The sequence below is a fragment of the Humulus lupulus genome, chromosome 5, assembly GCF_963169125.1.
Source record: "Humulus lupulus chromosome 5, drHumLupu1.1, whole genome shotgun sequence".
NCBI lineage: Eukaryota > Viridiplantae > Streptophyta > Magnoliopsida > Rosales > Cannabaceae > Humulus > Humulus lupulus.
This window is the reverse complement of record NC_084797.1, coordinates 128,388,956-128,416,103: the sequence shown is the minus strand read 5'-3', so window position 1 is coordinate 128,416,103 and position 27,148 is coordinate 128,388,956.

The following is a 27,148-nucleotide window of genomic DNA, read 5'->3' as shown; positions in this document are numbered from 1 at the left end:
GCCGAGCAGCTGGTCATGTACATTCCGCCTGCTGAGCTCTCCAATCAAGGCTGATCCAACTTGCCCTTGCCTTTACCTACACCATGTAGCACCCGTGAGCTAAGGCCCAGCAAGAAAACATGTGCAACACAAATAGTAGAAACAGATAACAAACTCACTAAGCATGAACTCTCATCAAATAATCCACAATAGTCAATCAGCATATATTCAGAGTCATGGATGCAATCAAACACTTATAACATTTATATCACATAATAATCAGGGCTGGCAGCTTAGGCCGCACCCTCTGTTTATCCCACTTACTCCGGCTCGCTTAATCCGAGCTCAATGCATATTAAGCTGTCCTCGGCTATCAGTGGCCGAGCCGCGCCCTGTGCGCTAGTGGAACCCTTGGCACCCTTAGGCTGTTGGTTCACGAAATAGCTTGCATGGCATAATACCATCTTTTCAATCATTCACATCAGGGAACCCTTAGTCCCGTCATATATATTCAACTAGGTGCAGTTTTCTTACCTTTGATCTTTGCAGTAATTATTTACGAGCAACACTCCTTAAGCACGATCTGTTCCCGAGCCTAAGCGTTTATTACCTAGTCACAACCAAAGTAATAGGTTTCATTAGTATCCAAATATAGGTTTTCAGGTACAAAACTAACTTCCGGGAAATCGAATCCCACCAAGCACGGTGGCGAAAACGACCCCGAGCATTCTAGACCACATTCCCATGCCTAAAATCCCCAAAAGCTCAAGTGTGCACCCAAGGGTTGCGGCCCTTGAAGCTTAGCCGTGGATCTGCCCTCAAAAAAGAACCAAAGCTACCCCTGAAAGAGGACACGTGCCGCTGCCCTTGCCTTGGGCGCCGCGGCGCTCACCTTTGGCCGAGCCCTCTTGGCTCATCTTCATCCTAGGGCCACAACGCTCTAGAATAGAGTTGCGGCCCTTCCCTTCGAACCCAGAATTCCCACCATTTCTAGGCTTGAAACCTCAGCCAAAACCACCCTTAAGCTCCCTATTTCAACACCCAACAATCCCAACACTTTTAGCATGACTTAAATAACATAATTCCACAGAAACCCAGCCCAACACACACTAGAATTCTCTTTTTTATTCCTGAAACTCAAGAACATAAACACCCAAAGCTAACTAGTTAAAAACCCAAATTCAAGCCTCTAACTCGTGAATTAAAGCTTACCTCTTCAGTGGGATCCTTCCTCTATTCAAAACCCAGCTAGCTTCCAAAGCTTTCCAGCCCAACTTCCACCCTAAGCATCAATGGATCAAACACCTCAATACCCAGCTGAAAACTCAGAATTTTAAACCAAAGAAAGAGAAAACCCTGCTTACCTTAGTCCTGATTAAGCCCTTGATTAATTCCTGAGTTAAGCCTCTAAATTATCCCTTCAATCCTCCAAACTTCAGCTGAATTCCAACAATTCTCTTAAAGTTTATGTGTTTCTTTCCCTTGTGTTCCTTGAGAGAGAATAGAAAGGTAAGGCTGAAAAATAAAGTCGGTTTATTTCTTTCTATGGGTATCCTTAAGTTTTTCTTATTCATTAAGTTAATCCCAAGACTCGGGGTGCCGGAAACGTCCCCGAGGGCAAAACGGTAAAATCCCCCAATATTCCCACCTAGACTTCCTAACCTCAAATATATCTCCATATATTTACTTTCATAACCCGATAGTCTAAATAACTACCTGATACCTAAAATCTCCCTGACTTATCCAAAGTCAACTGCCAAGCCCCATTGTGACTTTTCCCTGCTAACTAGCTCTAGGATTGCCTTGAGTCGTGCTCTGCAGATCTACCCACATAATAATGTGGTTCTCACAATTATCATATATACATATCACATTAATACCATCATAGTCATACAAGCATTATTAATCATATAATTATGCATTCAAGTCAATATATTCATGCAAACCATATCTATTCCAATTATGCCCTCTCGTCATGCTAATCAAGGCCCCTAAGCCTTATTAGCGAATTTGGGGTCGTTACACTCGGTGTGGGTGATAGTAGACAGATTCACCAAATCAGCTCACTTTCTGCCAGTGAGGGTGACCTATACTGTGGATCAGTATGCGGAGTTGTATGTGAGGGAGATTGTACGTCTTCATGGGGTTTCTACATCTATAGTATCAAACTGGGATCCCATATTTACTTCCAAGTTTTCGGGTGGTTTGCAGAAGGCTGTGGGGACTTAGTTGAAGTTCAATACATCCTTTCATCCTCGGACAGACGGACAATCTGAGAAGACAATTCAGGTATTGGAAGACATGCTTGGAGCGTGTGTGTTAGACTTCGTGGGGTCTTGGAGTAAGTACCTCCCATTGATTGAATTTTTGTACGACAACAGTTATCAATCAACGATTGGAGTAGCTCCATACGAGATGTTGTATGGAAGGAGATGTAGATCGCTCATTCATTGGGATGAGATGGGTGAGAGGAAGTATTTGGGACCAAAGATGGTTTAGAAGACTAGTGAAGCTATTGAGAATATTCGAGCTCGAATGCTCGCTTCGCTTCGTAGACAGAAAAGCTATGATGATCCTAAGCATAGGGACGTGGAGTTCTAGGTGGGAGACCACGTCTTTCTGCGAGTTTCACCATTACGAGGGGTAAGGAGGTTTTGGAAAAAGGGCAAGCTGAGCCCTAGATTCATAGGACCTTTTGAGTTCCTGGAGAGGATCGGGCAGGTAGCCTATAGATTGGCTCTGCCACCGTCGTTATCAGGAGTCCATGACGTATTCCAAATCTCTATGCTTCGAAAGTATGCCTCATATACGACTAATGTGTTGAGATATGAGGATCTGGAGTTACAGAAAGATTTATCATATGAGGAGCGACCAGTACATGTCCTAGATAGAAAAGATAAGGTTCTAAGGAACAAGATTATTCCTTTAGTCAAAGTATTATAGAGGAAAGGGTCGAGGAAGCGACCTGAGAGCTTGAGTTAGCTATGTGGGATCAATATCCCAAATTATTCAGGTAAATTTCGAGTACGAAATTCTCAGTAGGAGGGGATAGTTGTAAAGACCCAAAAATGCTAATAGGGTTTAGTGTCTTGATTAGCGTGCTTAGAGGGCATAATTGGATATATGTGTGTTTAATTGGTTAAATGTGTGAGTATGTGGCATGCATGACTTATGTGATTATGTGAATGTATTATATGCATGTTTATGAGTATTAGATATGCATGTGGGCCCTTTACTGTTTATAAGGGCATATTTGTAATTTTGGCCCATTAAGGGCACAAATGTGATTATATGTGATAAATGGTTGAGACCACATTATTATGTGGATGTATTTGTACTATATGGCTCAAGAAAATCCTAGTGAGCGGGTTAGCAAAATAGTCATCGCTGGTTTTAATACCCGGCTTAGGGTGAGCTTAGGGGTATTTTGGGTACTTGGAGTATATCTTGGGGTTTACTGGATAACAAGTGAGTTTTTGGTAATTATTTGGCATGACGTAATTAATTGGCAATTGGTAGGATGACTCAAGAAATTAGCGGGAATTGGGGGCAAAATGGTCCCATTTTTCCCTTAAGGGCATATAAGAGGCTAAGTTTTGAGGATCTAAGCTTCAAATTTAGGTAAAATTTCAGGTCCTAATCTTCTCAATTTTACTTAATCATTGTTGAGTTTAGAGTTTGCATAAATTATGGGTTTTAGCTAATTTTGGGTGTTTAATAGGTGTAAGAATTGGTTTATAGGCTAGTTATGATGTTTAGGTTATAAGGATGAAATTTTGGGTTCAATTCTGACTTTGACTGAAGGTTTGGGTTTGGATTTAAGGTCAAGGCTCGAGGGAAACGCTTAAAAAAAGAGAGGGAATTTATGGGTTTGGGGCCTCGGGTCGCAGCCCTGTTCTTCAGGCGTCACGGCCATCGTGCTTGAAGAGGCTGGATGCCTCTGTTCGCCAAGCGCCCCGCGACCCATGGGGGTGCAAGTCGCGGCCCGTGCCCTCCAGCAGGAGGGCCTTGCCCCTATCTAAGGGGTGGGTTGCGACCCTTAAGGGCAAGTCTTGACCCTAAATAAGAGATAAAGGGCAGCTAAGGTTTTTGGTTCGGGGAGGCTCAGGGATTCAAACCTAAGCGCTCGGGACGAATTCTACTACCCGATTTGGTAGAATTCAAGGTCCCAAAGGTTGGTATTTGTTTCCTAAACATTTATTTAGACTAGAAATTGACAGTTACCCATTATTATTGGGACTAGGATTATCGTTAAGGCTCAGGATTGAGGATCAAGCTCGAGACCGCTCTTTATTTATCGCTAGAGATTCGAGTTAAGAAAACTGCACCATGTGGTTGTCATTGGTACTGAGATTCCCTGTAATTGAATATATGCATTTTTTAGGTTATGTATCTGTTACGTGGAATATGGATGTACGACCTAAGGGTGCCAGGGCTGATGATAAGCGTATTGAACGCAGGTTGGCCAAAGTGAGTCGGGGTCAGCTAAATAATCAATGGACTTGGCCTAAGTGAGTCGGGGTCAGCTAAATAATCAGAGGACTCGGCGTAAGCGAGTTGGGGTCAATTAAATAAAAAGAGGGCTCGAACTAAGGGTGCCGACACCTGAACATTTGTATTATTGATTTAGATTTGTTTAGCCTAATGCCTGTACTTTGTTTAATAATTAAATTAATTGGATTAAAGTTGATTGAATGCTACTGCTGCTATATGTGCTTGTTGTTTATGTTTTTCTTACTGGGCCTTGGCTCACGGGTGCTACGTTGTGCAGGTAAAGGGAATGGGAAATTGGACCAACCATGAGTTGGAGAGATCTGGGGTGGAGTGTACATCGTCAGCTGCTCGACCGCCACGCCCGAGGGAAAGTTACAAGAATAGAGTTCTAAATTGTATTTTTCTATTAGAATGGCTTTTGTTGTAATAGCTTTTGGGAGTTGTATTTTCCACCGATACCTTATCTTTGGGATCCCATGTATCAAACATTTGTTTTAATAAAAATTAACTGTTTATGATCAAAATCTTTTAACCATAACCTGTTAGTTGACTTTAGGATCACATTTACGTTCAAACGAATTGATTAGCATGTCTTGCACTATTTTAAAATACACAGTGTAACAGTCTTGGTTATCTAGCGCGTTACAGTGTTTATTTAGTTCGTTAAATTATCGAATACACCAATAAACTCTACTCAAAGTTTTTTGTGTAAATAAATGTCAAAAATACCATTTTTTTTTACCCATTAAGGCTTATTTAAATATTAAATTATTTTTAGAAAAAAAAAATTCTTTTAAGGTAAGCCAAATCAAAACGGTAACCTTTTTTGAAAAATAAGTTTGCTCATTATAAAGAAAACTAATTTTAAAGGTTATTTTCCAAAAGTGGCAAATTGACCCCTTTACTAAATGTAAAGAAAATCTTAAAAGATAAAATATTTAGAATTTTGTTTTATTCATGTTTAAGAGTAAATTGAAAATCTACTTATAATGAAATTGTGGAAAAATGTACTATAACCAATTATTGTTGAAAACCCTAATATTTTATAAGTGTTGACAACTATCCATTCTACGAGGAATTCCCAACTTTGGAATGCCGCCATTACTGAAATGATTACTGTTTTACTATGAGACTATACGGGTCTAAACTTTAATATAACAAAAATGTTTAATAAAAATTTCAGCAAAAATGAAGCTCTCCTTCAAGGTATAACTCGTTCTCAAGGCCCTAGTTTAAGCTGTCCACATTTTACAGAAATTGCAGTTTTAATCTTCCAACTTAGAAAAATTATTACTCCCAACTTATAGTGAATTTTTTAGAAACTGTTTCATAGATTTAATATTTAATATACTAAAAGTGTTCAATTAAATTTTAGCCACAAATAATTAGTTTAACCTATTCAAATCGCTTCTCAACGTCTCAGTGTTAAAATTGTCAGTCAACATTTCAGATTGCTCATGAAATCCCAAAATGCTCATAACTTGACTTATACAAAACATTTTTCAGTGGTTAAAGATTCTAAGTTCATGTATTCTTCCTAAATAATGCCTTAGTTAAAACCCCATTTATAAACCAGGTCATTTAGGCACTGTAAAACTAGTTGGAAGCTACTGTAACGTTTTTGGCAGCATGCTATCTTCAACATAGCCTATGGATACTTTGGATTTCCACTACCAAACAACCACAACTTGCATGCATGCAAAACAAACAAGCATTAAAGCAATATTAATCATAAACTCACCTATTTTAACACCAAACATGAGACAAAAACTGCAGATGGTAGGATCATTTAAAAAGATTTAGGGTAACGAGTTAAGATTTTACCTTTGTATTAAAGTTTTGAGTTTGGCTTCTTTGGTTTTGCACTAAGCTTCACAAATGCTTTCCAACTTCCAACCTCTCCCAAATGCCTCTTCAAGATCAGATTTGATTCAATAAAAATAATAAATGAAGAGAAGAAATACCAAGATTTCAAAACCTAACGAAAGCTTACCTTGTTAGTGTCCAAAGCTCAAAGTATGCCCTAGAAGCTATTGGATCTTGAATTCAACACTCCTAGGTTCTATATCAAAGATCAAAGATTATTTTTAAGAGTGGATACTCAGAAAGAAAGAGGAAAAAGAGAGCCCTAGGTTCATCATAAGGGAGAAGAAAAGAAACTTTTGTGAACATTACATCTTTTGTGACTTGTTTCTTCAAGATGAGCCTATGAGCTTAAATGGAGGCTCTTCCTTTCCTTAGAGGGAGAGAGGGAGCACGAAATTTTGAGAGGAAAATGGAGAGAAAAGGGTCTGACTTTTTTTTGTTGTTGTTGTGATTGGAGTGGAAGAGAGAGGGAAAAAGAAGAAGGGAAAAGAGTAGAAGAGAGGCTCTTGAGTTTCTCAAGTTTAACTTGGGGTTTAAGAAAATGTGTGTAGCGATTACACAATTAAATAAATAAAAAAATACAATAGAATCTTCAATTCCCTTGTGGCCGCCCCTATAGAAAGACCAAAATGCCCACCAACTTTTTTTCTCTCTCCAATCCAAGCCTTTAAACACAAGTTCATTTTTTCTTTGAAAATTCCATCTTATTTTTAATTTTTCCTACTATTATATAGTTTTTGGAAAAAATAATCCTAATAAAAATTGCTTACCATATTTTAAAAATATTGTCACACACATAGATAATTTTTTTATGCCCATTATTTAAATCAAAATTATTTATTTTTTCCTAATCACATACTTAGGCGAAATTGAGCATTTTACTCAAAATGCCACAAAAATTGGAAATTTCCCTAAAAATTTCATTTCAATTTTCAATTTCAACTTTATAATAGTGTTTGCTCAATTTTCTTAAATTGCCATAATTGTTTTCTCACAGAATAGTTTATCCGAGATTTTTACCTGTTAAGGGTTTTTTATCCGGTCCGAGACCGAAGGTCTTGGTTTAATTGAAAAACCAAGCTTATCACATAATGGATAATACTTAACAACATAACATTCATACAAAACATACAATATCCCTTACAAGTATTCACATACTTGGAAATATAAGATTTCTAGAGAATTAAACTTCCCGCAACCAAAATTCTACGCGGTACTCGAAATGCGGGGCCTTACAATACCTAAAATTTATACAAGTGTTGTGCCCGAAACACAAAATAGGTGAGGATACAAATCTCTCATTTCATCTTCAGGTTCTCAGGTGAGGATTGGGAACCAATTTTCAAGAGAACAATTTGGTCATGTCTAAAGTTTGAATTGTTCGCTCACTTTGGCCATCCGTCTCCGGGTGAAAGGCGATACCAAATTTTAATTTGGTTCCCAATACTATTTGCATTCTCTTCTAGAATGTTAAAGTAAAGCATCTGTCCCGATCAGACAATATAGAGATGGGAACTCCATGATGCCGCACAATCTCTGCAATATACAAATCTGCTTGTTTATCTACACCGTCAGTTTTTTGATCGGCAAGAAATGCGCAGATTTAGTCAGCCTATCCACGATCACCCAAATCATGTCTTGCCTCTTTGGAGTGTTGGGTAAGCCTGTGACAAAGTCCATGGTAATCGTTTCTCATTTCCACTCTGGAATTGCCAATGGTTGCAACAGTCCAGTAGGTTGTTGATGTTTGACCTTGGTTTGCTCATAGGTTAAGCCATGTGCCATGTATTCCACCACTTCTCGTTTCATTCCCAACCACCAAAAATACCTTTTTAAATGCTAGTACATCTTGGTAGTTCTCGGGTGCATAGCATACGGAGTATTATGCGCCTCATATAAAATTTGTGTCTTGATCTCCTCTTACTTAGGCACGCAAATCCTACCCTCATAACCCAATACTCCATCCTCAGAGATGTGAAATCCTGAGCGCATATCCTTCTTGGTTTCGTACACTATTCGTTGTATTTCCCTCCTTGAATCACTTCCATGATTGTTAGTTGTATAGAGAGATTCACTAATCATCCTACCAATATCTATAATTCTAGCTTGGAGATATTAGATTGAAGCTCTTGAGGTATTTCCTTCACCGTCATCACATATGCCATAGGTTTCTGGCTTAGCACATCGGCTACTTCGACTACTTTGTTCACCTTCCCAAGGTGGTATAAGATATCATAGTCATAGTAATTGAATAATCCTAACCACCTTCATTGTCTCATGTTCAGTTCCTTCTGGGCGAAGAAATATTTAAGGCTTTTATTGTTAGTGAAGATGTCGCAAGAACTCTATATAAGTAGTGGCGCCAGATCTTTAACGCGAATACCACTACTACCAACTCCAAGTCATACATTGGGTAGTTCTTTTCGTAATTTTTCAACTGTCGAGCGGCAAAAATAATCACCTTCCCATTTCGCATTAACACTGCCCCTAGGCCCTGATCTGAAGCATCACTATAATTGGAAAAACAATCAGTGCCATTCAGAATAGTGAGTACAGAACTTGTTGTCAGTATGGTCTTTAATTTTTGGAAGCTTTGCTCACACTTGTCCATCCACTCAAACTCGATGTTCTTATGGGTGAGTGTGGTCATGAGGGTGGCTATCTTGGAGAAACCCTCCACAAATTGCCTGTAACGACCCAAAATTGCTAATAGGGCTTAGGGCCTTGATTGGCATGTCAGGAGGGCATAATTGGTTTATATGTATGTTTAATTGGTTAAATGTGTTATTACGTGGCATGCATGATTAATATGATTATTTGAATATATTATATGCATGTTTATGAGTATTATATATGCATGTGGGCCCATTATAGCTTATAAGGGCATATTTGTAATTTTGGCCGTTGAGGGCATAATGTGATTATATGTGATAAATGGTTGAGACCGCATTATTATGTGGATATATTTGCAGTATGTGGCTCGAGACAGTCCTAGTGAACGGATTAGCAAAATAATCACAACGGAGTTTTAATACCCGGGTCGGGGGAAGCCTGGGGGTTATTTTGGGAATTTAGAGAATAAAATTATTAGATACTAAATAAGTATTTTATAATTAATTGGGCATGGCGGGGTTAATTGGATAATAGTAGGAACACTTGAGGAATTAGCAGGAATCTGGAGAAATGACCATACTACCCTTATGAGCAAGGGGGAGCTAAATTAGTGTAAGGGGAAATATATTCTTTTTAGGGGTTAAAGGATATACTTTGTGGGATTCTAGACTTAGCCAGAAACCACCTGAGAACACTCAATTCCCACTCACTCTCTATCTCACGCTTTTCTCTCAAGAAGCCTAAGGGGGAAATTTATGAATTTTGAAAGAGAAGCTAAGGGAACATGCTGGGAATTGGAGCTAAGTTTGGCTGGGTTAAACTGAGGAATTAAGCTTAAAGAAGGAAGAGGATAGCTGGAGAAACTCAAGCTGTAACTGAGGTGAGAATTCAAGATAATTTTCTCTACTTTTGTTGAGATGATGCTGAGTTTAGAACTTGCATGAGAGTGATTTCTTAAACTGATTTTGGGTGTTATGGAGAGTATGAATTTCTTATAAGATTAGATATGATGGTTAAGTTGTGGGGATAAGAATTCTGTATTTGGTTTTGAGTTGATTAAAAGTTTGGTTGAATTTTTTTGAGGTTTTTGGCTGGGAGAAATGAGGAGAAAACCCTGAAATTCTGGGTACGTGGGGGCGCATCGTGACCCAGCTTATGGGTGCCACAGCTCACATGCCTAGAATGCCTTGTGAGGGCTCTTTGTTTTGAGGGTGCGCCACGACCCTAGGGGGCAAGTTGCGGCCTGCCTCCCCCAATTGCGTGGGGGTTATGTCTTTGTCTTGAGGGCGCGCCACGACCCTTAGGGCCAGGTCGCGGCCTGCCTATGGGATTTTAGCCTAGGTTAATTTTTAGGATTAGTAAGGCTCGGGGGTTCGAACCTATGCGCTCGGGACGATTTCTACTACCCAGTTTAGTATAAATTGAGGTCCCAATGGATAGCTAATGTTTCCTAAGTATTTATTTGGGTTTAAAATTAATGATTGGTCATTGACACTATGACTAGGTTTATCGCTAAGGCTCAGGATTGAGGGTCGTGCTCGGGGCTGTTCTTAATTCTTCGCTCAGAATCTGAGGTAAGAAAACTGCACCCTTGAGTGGTTATGAACGGGGCTGAGATTCCCAATATTTGAGTATGTGTACTGTATGACTGAATGATTGATATGATATAAGGTAATGAACGGTCGAAGGGTGCTCGGGGTGATGATAAGCGCAATGGACGCGGCTTGGCCACTGTGAGCCGGGGTCAGCTAAATAAACAATGGACTCGGCCTAAGCGAGTCGGAGCCAGTTGAGTAAACATAGGGCTCGGCTTAAGAGCTCCGACCCTGAGCACTTGTATTTCTAGTTAAGATATATTCTTGAAAGTACATGTTTATTATTACTAGTTTGATGTTTATAATTTTTTGAGTTACTGAATGACTATTTTAAGATTGTTTGGAGGCTACTACTGTTTGTGTGTTTGCTGTTTATGGTTTTCTTGCCGGGCCTTGGCTCACGAGTGCTACGTGGTGCAGGTAAAGGCAAAGATAAATTGGACCAACCATGAAATGGAGAGCTCTGGGGGCAAGGTGTACATTGTCAGCTACTCGTCTGCCACGGCCGAGGGAAAGTGCAGGGACAGAACCATAAATTCTATATTTTTCCATTAGAGTGGCTATCGGTTGTATAAATCTTTTGAGAGTTGTAAATTGTCTCTTAAAACCTGTTTTTGCGATCCGTGTGCCAAACATCTATTTTAATGAAAATTAACTAGTTATGATCAAAATCTTTTAACCCTAACCTGATAGTTAGCTTTAGGAGCACATTTTTATTCAAATGACTTAATCATCTAGTCTTGCACTATTTCAAATACACAGTGTAGTTTTGGTTATCCATGGAATTACATCGCCTATAATAACCCTCCAACCCCAAGAAACTATGAACTTCTTGTGCATTTTTGGGGCCTTCCATTACTTTACCGCCTCGATCTAGGCTTGGTCAACTGGAATCCCGTTCCCTGACACCACGTGTCTTAGAAAACTCACATGATTTAGCTAGAATTTGCACTTTGAGAATTTGGCATATAACTTCTCCTCTCGTAATTATTGTAAGATTAGCTCGAACTGGCTTGCGTGCTCTTCTTCTCTCCGTGAGTAGAAGAGTATGTCATCAATGAACATGATCACAAATTTGTCCAAATACTCACCACAAACTCGTAATTACCATAGCGGGTTCAGAATGTTGTCTTTGTAATATCTGACTCCTTGACTTTTGGTTAACGATAGCCAGACAGTAAATCGATCTTGGAGAACACTAAGGCTCCTTGTAATTGATCAAATAGGTCATCGACTATGGGCAGTGGGTAACAGTTTTTGATTGTCACTTTATCAAGTTCCCCATAGTATATGGACATTCTCATTGAACCGTCTATCTTTTTCACAATTAAGATAGAGGCTCCCCATGGAGAATGACTTGGTCTTATACATTTATTGTCTAGGTAATCTCGTAGTTGCGTTTGTGGTTCTTTAAGCTCCACGGGGTTCCATTCTATATGGTGCTTTCGAGATTGGTGTGGTGCCTAGAGTCAATTCGATCTCAAACTCCACTTCTCGGTCTGGGGAATTCCCGGAAGATTTTTAGGAAATACTTTGGGAAATTTGCACACCACTACTACGTCCACAGGTCGTGACTTATTCTCTTTTTCCATGTCGACCACACTTGCCAAATATCACAACAATTTTGTTTTCTTGTGTCATACCCTGACACACGAACGATTCTTCTCTGTGTGGATTGAAGGTTACCTTCCTTCATTTGCAGTTCACCACCGCTCCATACTTCGTCAGCCAGTCCATACCAAATATAAAATCATACTCATGTAAAGATAGTATTAATAAGTCCACTGCCAATTTGCGACCTCCTACCCAGACTGGTACAACTCTAACCCACTACCGTACCGACATATCCTCCCTGAAGGTAAGGATACCCCATAGATATTTGACATTGGTTTATATTTCCTATCTATCTTTTCAGCAAAAGAAGCGGAAATAAAAGAATGAGATGCACCAGTGTCCATTAATGCATGGTATTAGCAACTGGAATCTGACCTGACACCATTTCCGAAGTTCCAGCTCCCTTGTCGCCTTGGGTAAATGCATAGACACATGGTGGTGCTCCAATCAGTTTCTACTGGTCGTCTCTACCCTCTTGACCATAGCTTGGGTAGTTCCAGGAGTAATGTTCAGTCTTGCCATAGTTGTGACAGACAGTACTGTTGCACTCGCCTATATGGTGCTTGTTGCATTTGTTGCAGTGTGGCCAAGACTTGAAGTCCCTCCTTGGTTACTTGCTAAAATTTGGCCCTTGATTTGGTGAATCCATCCTGCTCTTGTTGTTTCCCCTGGCTGGGGACCTTAAGTTGTTATGGTGGTTGGCCCTTCCCATACTCTGATTGAACCTTGGAGTGAACCTCCCTGTAGACCCGTGCCAGTTATTAGGGAACCTGCCTTGATCGTTAGAGACATAAGGTCGTCCCTCAATCCTTTGGGTTTCTTTCTCCCCTTCCACTAACCAAGATTCCTAACAATTTTCTTTTCTACTGCTTTGTCATAGGTATTAGGACTTGTCTTCCCAGTATCCACAAATTGAGCTATCTCCTTCTTCAGTCCTTTCATGAATTTGCGTACTCGATTTGCTTCAGTATTTACCAAATCCGGAGCAAATCTTGATAGCTGGTCAAACTTACGTACATACTCTTGCACACTCGAGGTTCCTTGTACCATTCGAGAATTCAACTACCTTCCAGTCCATTGCGGTCCTGTTGTAGTACTTGGCATTGAAAAGGGTTAAGAATTCAATCCATTCCATTTGTGCGACATTGCATCCCTTCTTAGCAATGTCCCATTTGATATGTGCATCTTTACTCAACATGTACACTGTACATATCACCTTTTCACGTTTCGTGGCTTCAATGAAGTCAAATATTATTTCTAATTCACTAATCCAATATTCCACCGTTAATGGATCAAATGTCCCCTCAAACATTGGTGGGTTCTGTCTTCCAAACCTTTCAAAGATCGGATTGGGTGGGTCGACCCTTGGTACTCCTACTAGTGGTTCAACTCCCACTGGGGGATCAACTTGCTCCACCTCCTTTGGAAAGCCCCCGTCGTTTACCTGGGGTACCTGATTATTCGGCCCTCCCAACAATCTATGTAGCACAGTTTGGAACATTATGCATGGGCGACATTATGCTCGCACGTATTGCCTCTCAAGTCCTCCATCTGAGCCACTAGATCAGGCTCTAGATGTTTCCTCTGGCCTCGGCCTCTTCCCCTACTCTCGTCATCGGCCGCCACCCCAGCTAGGGCGTGCGGGTTAGTAGCTCGGCCTCCCCTGGTTCTCGTGTTGTTAGCCATCTTAACTTCCTATATAACATATGTAGTAAGGGAAAGATTACTAATAAAACAAAACAATTGATCACTGTTCATAAGCAGGAAAACAAAAGACAAATCATTCTAATGCAAGTAGATAACCATAAAATATATGTCAATTAGTGACTTAACGTCTAAACATCCAGTATCACCACATACAACATAACAAAAGTTGGCCTATACATGGCCTAAAGGATCCACTCCAGGGTACCTTGGTACACACAAGAAGGGAAAAAAAGACTTCTATATATAGTCTTGCGAGTACAAAAGAACATAGTGATACTATCCTACTAACAGTGCCTAGTGTCGCGGCCTAGTCTATGTCCATATCATCTCCTTGATCCTTCTCATCGGACTCAGTCTCAGTGTTGGAATCATAATAAATCAAGGTCACGACCACCTCTCGTGTCTACCACCACCTGAAGCCACTTGTCCGCCTAGTACTGGTGTAACCAAGCTAACCAAAAAAGAGGCAGCCCAAAATTTACCTTTAGTGCCTCTCGAAGTACAGGCCAGGTAGTGAAAGTTCGTGTCCATCGCGTGCACCTACCAAGCCAACACCGCACCTCAGAATCTATTCCCTACAAACCTCACCCACATACACCTTGGAACATTCGCCCGTAGTAGATGATAGTTGATGTGACTAGTCCATCTACACATTTCCCATGGCTTATAGACTGAGTCAAAAGTGTACACGCTGTGAATTGTGCGAGGGTTCCTTCTCATGAAACGTCGATAAAAGTGCAGGGTCTGTAATCGAGTATACGACCTGGGTGGAATAGGTAGGCGAGGAAAAACTCCCTCAATATGAGTAGGCATACTAACCTACAATTTATAGAAACAAAGGTGAATGGAGGAGTCCAACAGAATGGGTCTGAAGGAACAATACTTACAGTGAGTGTTGGTCTATCTTGAAGAATGTACACGTGGGTTTGTCTACAGAACCGACTCAACTCAAGGTTTGATACCACTTGTAAATTCCCTCAACTTACAAGACCAAAATAAAGCGGAAAATAACATTTAGAATTTTAAAAAAAGAGTTTGACTTTTTTTTTTTGTGATTGGAGTGGAAGAGCGAGAGAGAAGAAGAAGAAGGGAAATGAGTAGAAGATAAATTTTTGAGTTTGTCAAGTTTAACTTGGGGTTTAAGAAAATTTTTGTAGTGATTATACAATTAAATAAAAAAAAATACAATAGACTCTTCAATTCCTGTATGACCGCCCCTTATAGAAAGAACAAAATGCCCTCCCATTTTTTCTCTCTCTCCAAGCCAAGCCTTTAAACACAAGTCCTTTTTTTTTTTTAAATTCCTTCTTATTTTTAATTTTTTCTACTTTTACATAGATTTTGGAAAAACTAATTCTAATAAAAATTGGTGACCATATTTCAAAAATATTGTAACACACATAGATAAAAATTTTATGCCCATTATTTAATTCAAATATATTTATTTTGTCCTAATCACATAATTAAGCGAAATTGAGCATTTTACTCAGAATGCCACAGGAATTGGAAATTTCCATAAAATTTCATTTCCATTTTCATTTTCCAACTTTATTATAGTGTTTGCTCAATTTTCTTAATTTTCCATAATTTTTTCTCACAGAATATTTTATCCAAGATTTTTGCCTGTTAAGGGTTTTTGACCCGGTCCAAAACCGAAGGTCTTGGTTTAATTGAAAAAGAAATCTTATCACATAATGACTAATACTTAACAACATAACATTCATACAAAACATAAAATATCACTTACAAGTGTTCAAATACTTGGAAATATATGATTTCTCTAGAATTAAATTTCCCGCAACCAAAATTATACCCGCCGCCCGAAACGTGGGGCACTACAGTGTCATACCCAATACCTTTTTGGAAAGCGGTTTAATGCAAAACCACTCGAGATACCGTAACCTTTAAGCTACCCAGAAATGAATATGAAAACCCTCAAATATTTACATTCACATACTCAGACGATCCTCTTTCAAACTGAGAAAATAACCCGTTTCTTTTTGTACATTATTTCTAATCAGACCTAGTGCTATTGTTTTTGGCCTAACAAAAATCATACTAAACTCAAACAGAACCGAAGTAAGAAAATATAATGGAAAATTTCATAAAACTTATTGAAAAATAAGAAGAAGAAATTTAAACTGGATATAAAGATACTTATAGTTTGGTTTTTCAGTCGAGGAAATGATTGCAGCACCGAAGGTAATTGTAACGCCCTGGATAACCAAGACCATTACACTGTGTGTTTAAAATAGTGCTTAACTTGCTAAGAAAGTCATTTGAACTCAAATGTGTAATTAAGGACTAAGTCAAGGTCAATTATTAAAATATTTGGTCAACAAAATGTTTATTTTTCATTAAAATACTAAGTTTATAGACAAGATCCCAAAAATCAGTTTACAGACTTGTAAAAGATAAATAAAATAAAATTTAGCCGTCCTAAGTGTCAAATCAAGGTTTGACCATAGTTCCGCCCTAGCTATTCCAATCGTGGCGATCGAGCAGGCCGCATATGTACACATCACTCCTGAAGCTCTCCAAATCATGGCTGGTCCCGCTATCACTTTCCCTTACCTGCACCACATAGCACCAGTGTACCAAGGCTCCACAAGAAAACTTAAAACAACATGCACAACTAGGCAACAGTATAAAAACAATAAATATAAATCATCAAACGCAATTAAGTAGGATATAAATAACCAACCAACAGTAATATTCAACTCAGTCAAGTATGTAAACCAAGCTCATCAGCCAATAGAAATGATTAAGTATGAACCACACTTCTGTTTATGGTATAATACCCAGGCCGGGTGCCCTTAGGCCGAGTTCCCTAGTCTCTTAGCCAACCCCGGCACCCTTTGGCCGGACTACCTTCTGCACACTTGCTATTGGCCCTTGGCACCCATAGGCCAGCCTACACACAAATATATTAATAAATATACAATGCATAGCACGTAATCAATGGAAGCATATACAAGCATGCCCATCCATATATACCCAAATACAGGTATATTAATATTCATATTCATAACATATTCATATAAGGGGTTTAAGCCCCAATCACAACTCGGGTGTCGTTTTCTTACCTCAGGTCCCGAGCAGCTAGAGTATGGCAGCCCCAAGCATGATCCCTAATTATGAGCCCTTGCAGTATAACCTAGTCACAATGCGATAGTAGATAACCATTCAAATCCTAAACCAATTAAAAGCGTTGGAATAATATACGAGCTTCTGGCACCTCGATTTCTACTAGATCGGGTAGTAGAAATCATCCCAAGCGCTTAGGTTTAGATCCCCAAGCCGAAAAGCCTAATTTGGCTAAGGATGCCTAAGCGGGCTGTGACTTGGTCGTGAGAGTCGAAGCGTGCCCCCTGTTCAGAGGCGCCAACCCCTAATCCCCACAAGCATGTGGGTCGCGACCTGGCCTTGAGGGTTGCAATGCGCCTATGAGACAAAAAGCCCCCAGGCTCTTAGGGCCACGCGGGCCACGACGCCCATGAACAAGGTCGCGGCGCACCCCCGCGATCCCAGAAAACCCAGTTTCTTCCTGTGTTTTATCCAAACCAAACTCAGCATAATTCACCTCAAATATGTGCCAAAGCTAGAATCGAGCCTAAAAATCTTAATACCACATCATAAACAACACATGAGACCTTTAATACCAGCTCAAACTACCTTAAATCCCAAAACCAACTTACGGTTTATCCTCTAGAAAATCCCTTAAATTACAGAAGAAATCAACAAAAGCTATATTACCTTTACCTTAACATCCATCGTAACCCTGAGCTGATCCTCAAATAATCCTGGCTTAATTCCTCGGTTCCCAAGCTCCAATTTCCTCCATTTCTGCACCAATTTCTGTAAAGATTTCACAAAGCTCCTATGCACACCATTGAGAGGAAGAACCGACTAGAGAAGGGAGAGAAAGCTGGAGAATGATCTGATGTATTCTAGCTTAAGTCTAATATTTTCTAACTATATCTTTTAGTTATAATGACCAAAATTCCCTTTATACTAACCCAGCCTCCTAATTGCCCTTAAGGGTAAAACGATCATTAACCCTAATTCCTCGAGTCATCCTACATATTCCCAATTAATCCTGACATGCCCAACTAATCACAAAATACTTGCTCGATACACGATAAATCCCAAATATATGCTAAATTCCCAAAATACCCCTAGGCTCACCCCGAGCTGGGTATTAAACACGTTGTGACTATTCCGCTAATTCGCTCACTAGGATTGCCTCGAGTTGTATACTGCAAATATATCCACATAATAATGTGGTCTCAATCATTACACACATATAATCACATTTATGCCCGCAACATGCCAATATTACAAATATGCCCTTACTATCAAGAATGGGCCACATGCATATTTAATACACATAAACATGCATTTAAATCCATATATCAATTAAGTCAACATATATATATTCCATTATGCCCTCTAGGCACTGTAATCCAGGAACTTAGCCTTAAAAGTAAATTCGGGTCATTACAACTATCCCCTCCTTATTGGAATTTCGTCCTCGAAATTTATTCAATCATCTTGGGATACCAATCACACAACTCTGACTATAGCCATAGAATCTAGTGTTTTACCTTTTTATCCCTTAGTAACACTCTCACTAAAGTGACAGTTTTATTCTATAAGACTTTATCTCATTTAGCAAAAATTGCATTAAATCTTCCTTGCTCAGTAAATTCCATCGAAATCCTAGGGTCACCTCACCCTATCAGTGGTAATACTTAACATTTCTTTCCTTGACATTGGAAATAGTAACACTTTATGAGCCATTACCCATACTAGGGTAACATTAATCTGTAGGCCCCTGGCCTAGTCCTTGGTAAGATTTCTGAAGTCTATTAAATCAGGAGTCAAAACTCCTCTTTCCTTCCCAAAATATCTTATCCCTTTCTAGTCCACAATACTTGGAGAGATACAAAAGTCTCCCATCCTGGAACTCCGTGTCCCTATACTTAAAATTTGCGAATCCTTATGTCCTTTTTAATAGGTAGATACTTCCACCTTAGCGATCCTAATACATCCATTGGTCTACCAACCCAATTCAAAATCATTACACTTCCTGTCTCTTATTTCCTTACTTGGAACAAGCGTTTCTCTCTCTCTCTCTATCTCACTGTATCTTGTTTAGAGTCAACCTAGTCGTTGATCGGCTTCCATCACCATGATTATTCAATAATGGGACCATACTAATCTCAACGCCCCAAATACTTACGCATTCGATGTACAATTCTTAAAGATTGACTCATTCCTTCAGATTGTCGGTCTATCTGAAGGTATCTAATAATTCAAAGTCTCAATCTTATACTTATTGCCCTCTACAACTTTTTTCCAAAACTGGGGAAATAAAGGGTCTCAGTCTGACACCATTGACTCTGGTGTCCCACGGAGACATATGATTTTCTTTCGCCCGTATTCATTATTGTGATATCCGTTCACACAAACCAAGGTGTGTTAACTCAATCTATTGAGTCACATCTTTTCATATCCAATTATCTTACTTGCAGTCCAATGTAGCCCACCCTTACGGTCCACCACTATACCCTTTTGCCTTCCACTACACAAATTTTTCTCTTAACATCCATTCAAATTCCTGGATACAATATTCATAAGAAGGTAATACAATACTCATCTAGAATCTCCACCTCCACACCAGGTTCCATCATATCACTCATCTAATCTTCATATCTTAACCCGTTCATACTAAAATGGTAGGTTTCTGAACCATTCCTACAAGATCTTCTTTCTTTATTCCATTATTCATAGAGGTAAATTTGCAAACTATCAACTATAGGTTCTATACCAATCTTGGTTGCTACTTTATCTGACTTTATTGTAATCTATGGTGTCTTATCGAATCGGCACAAATTTTTCCAACTCAGGATGTCAGCTTCCATGTTAATTTTCTCTATACAATCAAGGGTTTCCAATGTGAATCATCCATTAATTTAAACTAGATCCTTAGTCTCATGGTTATCCCTCTATGAGTGATCAAACACTTTAATTCCTCATACTAGTGCATGCCCTACTATTCGATAGGTGTCATCACCGTACCCTAACTGTGGCTATCTGGCATTACCGTCAACCTAACGCTCCGTGTAGAACATTGTGTTCTTATCCCTTCATCTATTGTGAAGCACAAACTATCATTCCTTGAGTCTGTACACAGGCGCACCCTTGTCTTCGACGCACCACCGTATAGTTCCATGTCTTATGCAAGGACAGTATATTCATTACGCCGTCCTCCTGTACCTGTCCACCACATACACATTCTGATACCATAATGTGCTAACCAACCCTTATTCTATCTTCTGAAAATCTGGTATGAAATCATCCATTTAGAAAAACTTAAGGTTCTTATGTTACCTCAATCTTTGGTGTGGCTGTCTTCCAAGATGCTTCAAGTAGTAGCTGACGTGTCTTACCAGTCTCACTATAGTTCTCACCCCTCAGGCATTCTTCAGTAATTTCTTTGTGGCTTCTAGCTGAATTCCTTCATACATGATCCCACCACTTCTTATAACGTGACCTTGAATATCCTTGAAGAAAACGAAGCCTACTCTTTCTGGAGCCTTACCTGTAACCCTGCTTCAACAGTCTTAGTATTATCAACGAAGTGGTCATTCGCGTTCTGGTTCTAACTAGGAGTAGACAAACACATCCCTAATCAATCTGAATATGGCTTGTCCATGTCGTTCCTATACTCTCTCTACTTGTTAACTTACCTGTGTCATTGAAGAATTGGTCATATAAGAACCTTCATTGATAATCCATCACATCCTACTTGGTTCAAGAAGTAATTCCTAAAATGTCTCTTTCCTTGATCCTCAGTTGGTAATAACCAGATCGAAGATCGATTCTTAAGAACATTGTCCTATCTTGCAACTGAGAAACTGACTTCATTCTTAGCAAACGGTATTGACGTGTCCCATGATGAGATGCTCTGTCCAACCAACCCTCAAATCAAATACCTATTCAACTGAACCATTAATTCTTTCTGTTGAGCTAATACCATTCTTCATGATGTCCCTGATACCGATTCTATCAGTACCTTAATCCCGTAGCATACCCAACAATTCCTTATGCACCCATCTGAAACCTCACTGGCTAATCCAGTTTCCATTCAGTCTAACTGATAAATTTCAAGTGGTATCGACCCCAATATCTAGGCATCTCGTTGATGCAACCGAGTCCTTCCTTTTCAGATCTAGACATTACCACCATCTCCTACAATTCATGGTTGTCCCTTATTTAACAGATTAATCCCTACTTGGGGTCATATCATGATGCTCATATTACGAGCTCAAAAAACTCTACTGTAAACCTTTTACCAATAGTACTCTAAACCTTCTCTTGGAAGTTACCAACTTTTCCCAGTACGCATTAATATCTCAAGCCCCATCGTATAGCAAGCTCGATGCATGTGCCTCATATCTGAGTCTCTTCTGGAAGATACGCCGCACCAAACTTATTCAACTCAATATACAACAAGGAATGAGAACTAACAAGTCAACTGGTCCACCCCGAGGGACTATCCTTGGGCTCTGACTGTATCAAGGCGGACCCTCGAACTGGGGTCAAGTAGTCTATACTCCTTGGTTCTTTCAACTTTAATTTCATGCAATCCTTCCTGGCATGCCCAATCATTTCACATAGAAGACATACCTTCACTAAGCGTCCTCCCAGATGGCGTCTCCCGCACCTGGCGCATACTAGATAACTTCATGAGGCCTCATTGCTACCCTGGCGACCATCCTGTAAACAATAACCCATTCTTTCAAGTCTAGGAGTAGTAAAACTATCAGGGGTCCTTCTTTTCTGATTACTAGGCATCTTCCCCTACCTGATCTCGTAAATGGGAATACCATTTCCTGAGCTTCCTGCCCTACGACACTCTCCCTCCATATCTTATCTCTTGCGTCTCCTATAGCAAGGTCCTCCCTACAGAACATGCATCAATAAAAGCCTCATGGGCTGGAGCAACCCTAACGCTCTGGGCCATCCCAGAGTTCAGTCCTCAAATAAATCGTTCTTTCCGGGCCACATCCGTAGGTACCAAATCAAAAGAGGATTGGCCAACGTATCATATTCATTGACATACTCTATCACCGTCTTGCTATCCTGGACCAAGTTTGTAAAATCATTGGTCTTTGCAGTTCAAACTGCTTTACAAGAGTCTCTTTCGTCGAACTACTGTCTGAATTTTGCGTAACCAATCATGACAACATTTTGGGTTTGGGGCACTACTTTCCATTACGTGCGGACATCCTCCGGCCGCATACGTGTGGCCCAACTTCTCCATCATGGACAGAGTGAACCATGCTCATCTACTGATCAGTTCTTGAGCAAACCCAAACGTTCCTTGTAAACAAGAGGATGATGCTTCTAAAGTCTTTCATACGATAACTCTTATTTATTTCCACCCTCAGGTTGAACCAACACTAGTGTTGACCCTGATTTTGGTCAACGACACGGAGTCTAGAAAACGACAAAAAGATGATATAGAGCTTTAATATAATCTAATGGAAAAATAAAGAACATAGTGATTTATAGTGGTTCGGCCCCAAGAATTGGTAATGACCTACGTCCACTTTATACTATTATTAATATTAAACTCTCAAGGTGTGATCAAAGAACAAGGGTTCCTGAGTTTCACAGACCTTAGAAGAAGAAAAACAATACAATGGATAATAGTAATATAATTCTCTCAGAAAAAAGAGATCGATCCCCTTCCTTGAGCTATTTCTTGTGTATTTATAGGCTCAGGAAGGGTTACATGAATTTGGAAATAATATCTATCCTTAATGATAGGATTTGCAAGTCATAATGAAGAGATATTCTCTGATATCATCACAACTGTACAGATTTTTACATAAATAAACTAACATACGACCAGCCTGGTCGTACACAAAACTTGATCTCGTCGTGCAAAAATAAATTTGGTCTATAGGCGAGCTGTATCTCTGCTACGTGTTTGCCACATGTCAAAAATCATTGCCACGTCATCAACAACTGATTTATGGATAAACATTTTCCCCCCAAGTTTATTTATTGCGACCAGCAATAAGTAAAGTTAGGAAAACAACTTTTCATATGCCCCACGAAATCTGTCAGAGCCCTCGTGCGTTTTTTAAAACAGTGACCTAATCACATCTAATCAAGCCCTTTCAGTTTTCAAGAAACCATTCCGACGGCTGTTACTGTAACGCCTTGGATAGACAAGACCGCTACACTGTGTATTTATAAAGGTGTGTGACTTGCTAATCAAGTCATTTAATCAAAACGTGTCATTAACTAAAGTGTTCTAGGACTAAAAGACATTTTGGCCTCAAAAGATACATTTTATTAGTTATAAACAGTTTACAGAAGGGATCCCCAAAATCTGCAATGTTTAAAAGTTGGTTTACAAAATTCAACAGTTAAGAGTAAACATTAGCCATACCAAGGAAAAATACAAGGTTCTGGTCCTCTCGTCCCTGTAATCTCCTCAACCGTGGCGGTTGAGCGGCCTGACATGTACATTCACCCTACAGAGCTCTCCATTCAGGGTTGATCGATCTTGCCCTTGCCTTTACCTGCACCACGCAGCACCCGCGAGCCAACGCCCAGCAAGAAAACAGCATACACAGCATAAACAATATTATCAAATAGACATTCCAATAAGCATGTTCAGATATTCAATCCACAACATATAAGCACACCTCAAGGTACAAATAACCTCAACTATACTCAGATTATTCAACAATCTCATTAATAACATTCATAGCCAAATATAATAATCAATTAACACAAATACTAGGGTCGACATCTTAGGTCACACCCTCTGTTTAACCCACTGACTCCGGCCCGCTTAAACCGAGCTCAGTGCATAATAAGCTGTCCTCGGATACCAGTGTCTGAGCCGTGCCAATTGCACAAGTTAACCGTGGCACGCTTAGGCCGTTGGTTTACAATTTACATGGCATATTACCATTCTTTCAATTATATATATCAAGGAGCCCTTAGTCCCATTCAAATATTCAACCGGGTGTAGTTTTCTTACCTTTAGCTTCTAGATGAATTAGCTACGGGCAATACTCCTTGAGCACGATCCGATCCTCGAGCCCTAGCTTAACACCTAGTCACAACCATGATCAAAGATACCATTAACAATCTCAAATGAGTTTCCGAACCAAGTTCTAGTCCCTGGATCATTGAACTTCACCAAGTATGGTAAAAGATTCAATCCCGAGTACCTTAGGTTAAATTCCCAAGCCTAAAATCCCAAAATCCCTTAAGCACCCCGGCATAGGCCACCCATGCCGTGGCATGGCCCCCAAACAGAACCATCTAAGGCACAAAAATAGGTAAGGGCCGCGGCATTGCTTGGGCCATGCCGCGGCCCGCCCTCCTTCCTCAGCATGCAACAGCCTCGAAGGGCTGTGGCTCACCAAGAACCATGCCGCGACCCGACCCTTCGAACCCAGAAAAACCACCATTTTCAATCTCTAAACCTCACCTTAAGCCATCCCAAAGCCCCCAACTCAATACCAATTAATAATAACAACATTAGGATGATTTAAACAACACAACTCCACCAAAAATCCAGCCTAACACTCACCAAAATCCCAATTCCAATTTCTGAGATTTCAAACCCACAAAACTCAAAACCAGCCATGAAAGCTCTCAAATTCAACCATCAAACTTTAAATTAAACCTTACCTCAGTTGCAGAATCATTTCTCCAGGAGTCCCCTGACCTATCTTCAAAGTTTCAAGCCTCAATTTCCACCTTAAATGCCAAAACCACAGATATTTAAGACTCAACCATTTCTCTAAATTCCTAACCTCAGAAACAAAAATTCAAAGCTTACCTTGGCTCTATCTCAGACCTTGATCAGTTCCTGAGCTAATCCGCCAGATTATTCCCTTCAATTCTCAAAGAGACAGCATAGTTCCAGCAGGTCCCCCTCAAGTTTCAGTGTTCTCCTTCCTTAGGAGAGAGATGAGAGAGAAGACTGAGGAAAAGTCGTTCTAATTTCTGTCTAGTGTTTTCTAAGTCCACCAAGTATATCCTTAGGTTATTAGACTAATCCCAAAGCTCGGGGTGCCGGAAACGTCCCCGAGGCCAAAACGGTAAAATCCCCCAATATTCCCGCCTAGACTCCCTAACCTCAAATATATCTCCAATTATTTATTTCCATCATCTGATAGTCTAACTTGCTACCCGATACCTAAAATACTCCTTGACTTGTCCAAAGTCAATTATAATGCCCCGTTGTGACTTTTCCCGCTATCTAGCCTTAGGATCGCCTTGAGTCGCCAGCTGCAAAATTATCCACATTATAATGTGGTTCTCGCATACATCTCAAACATATATATCACATTGTTGACTGTATTTTTAGCCAACGACGTGAGAATGTCAAATACGACAAGCCTTCAAGAGAATTTAAACGACACAGATGGTTTAATAAAGAAAATAAAGAACACACAAGATTTTTATAGTGGCTCAGCCCCGATTGTCGGTAATAGACTAATACACTTAGAGTTGTGATTTATAGATCTGTACTCAAGATCAGATGGACTGAACCAACTGAGTTTCTTCAGTACAGATTGCAAAAATACAAGAGTTCTTTCAAATATCAGCACTTTCTCTCTCTAGAATACTCAGACCCAAATTTTCTCTCTCTAGAAAGAAGAAGCAGAAGAAGCCCCTCTTTCATCCCATAAGCCCTCTATTTATAGGCTTAGGGTCATACATACGGTATCCCCTAGAACCGGGATATTTTATTATATTTATTACATTTAAATTACAAAGAAACATTCAAAATTCAAAATGTAACAAACCCCCCATTTGTGGGAAGAATGAGAGATTCCCGCGTATCTTGTTGAAGCTGTTTCTAGGAATCTTGACTTAGTCCTCCTCTAGCTAGTTGATCCACCTCTCCTACTGACCACTCATGCAAGTGCTGGTCGGACATGTGCATGGTGGTAGGACTAACATTTGTTGGTCGGACGTGCATGGTGGTAGGACATGCACTTCTCTCCTCTAACATGGCACTCTCCTCTAGCATGCCATGTTTCTCCTCGGACCAAATCCTTGGGGTCTCCTAGGACCACTCTCTTGGGGTCTCCTAGGACCACTCTCTTGAGTTCTCCTCGGATGCACTCTCCTTAGCTCTCCTAGGATGCACTCTCCTTAGCTCTCTAGGATGCATTCTCCTTAGCGTCCTAGGATGAATTCTCCTTAGCCTCCCAGGATGCACTTTCCTTAGCTCTCCTAGGATGCATTCTCCTTAGCCTCCTAGGATGCACTTTCCTTAGCTTTCCTCAGACCAAGGTGCACTTGGCTTGGTTATGACATCTTTCAAGCAGTCCAAATTCTTCGTCAGTCTATCGGGTCCCTTTATCACAACTCTAAGGAGTCAATGTATTTATTGACTATTAATGTGTCTTTTACTGATCATGAACTGCCACTTGTCACCTTTATTGCCACGTTATTGATCTCCAATTTTTGGGTATAACACACATCATCATATAATATCATCAATTATCATAAACACACTATTAATCATATATTTATGCATTTAAATCAATAACATTCATTCTAATCCCAATTATGCCCTTCCGGCACACTAATCAAGGCCCTTAAGCCTTATTAGCAAATTTGGGTCGTTATAACTATCCCTTCCTAATGAGAATTTCGTCCCCGAAATTAACCTGAATAGCTCGGGATACTGATCCCGCATCGCTGTCTCTAACTCCCAGGTCGCTTCCTCGACCTTGCTATTCCTCCACAATACTTTCACCAACGGAATTGTCTTATTCCGTAAGACTTTGTCCTTCCGATCCATAATCTGAACCGGTCGCTCCTCATAGGACAAATCTGTCTGTAACTCTAAGTCCTCGTACCTTAGTACATGTGTCGTATCAGAAACATACTTCCGCAACATGGAGACGTGGAACATATTAGGAACTCCTGATAGCGACGGTGGCAAGGCCAGCCTATAAGCCACCTGTCTAATCCTCTCCAAGATCTCAAAAGGTCCAACAAACCGAGGGCTCAGCTTGCCCTTCACTCCAAACCTCCTCACACCCCTCAGTGGTGAAACTCGCAGAAACACGTGGTCCCCAACCTGGAACTCCACATTCCTACGCTTAGGATCAACGTAGCTTTTCTGTCTACTCTGCGAGGCAAGCATTCTAACTCGAATCTTCTCTATGGCCTCATTAATCTTTTGAACCATATCTGGCCCCAAATACTTTCTCTCA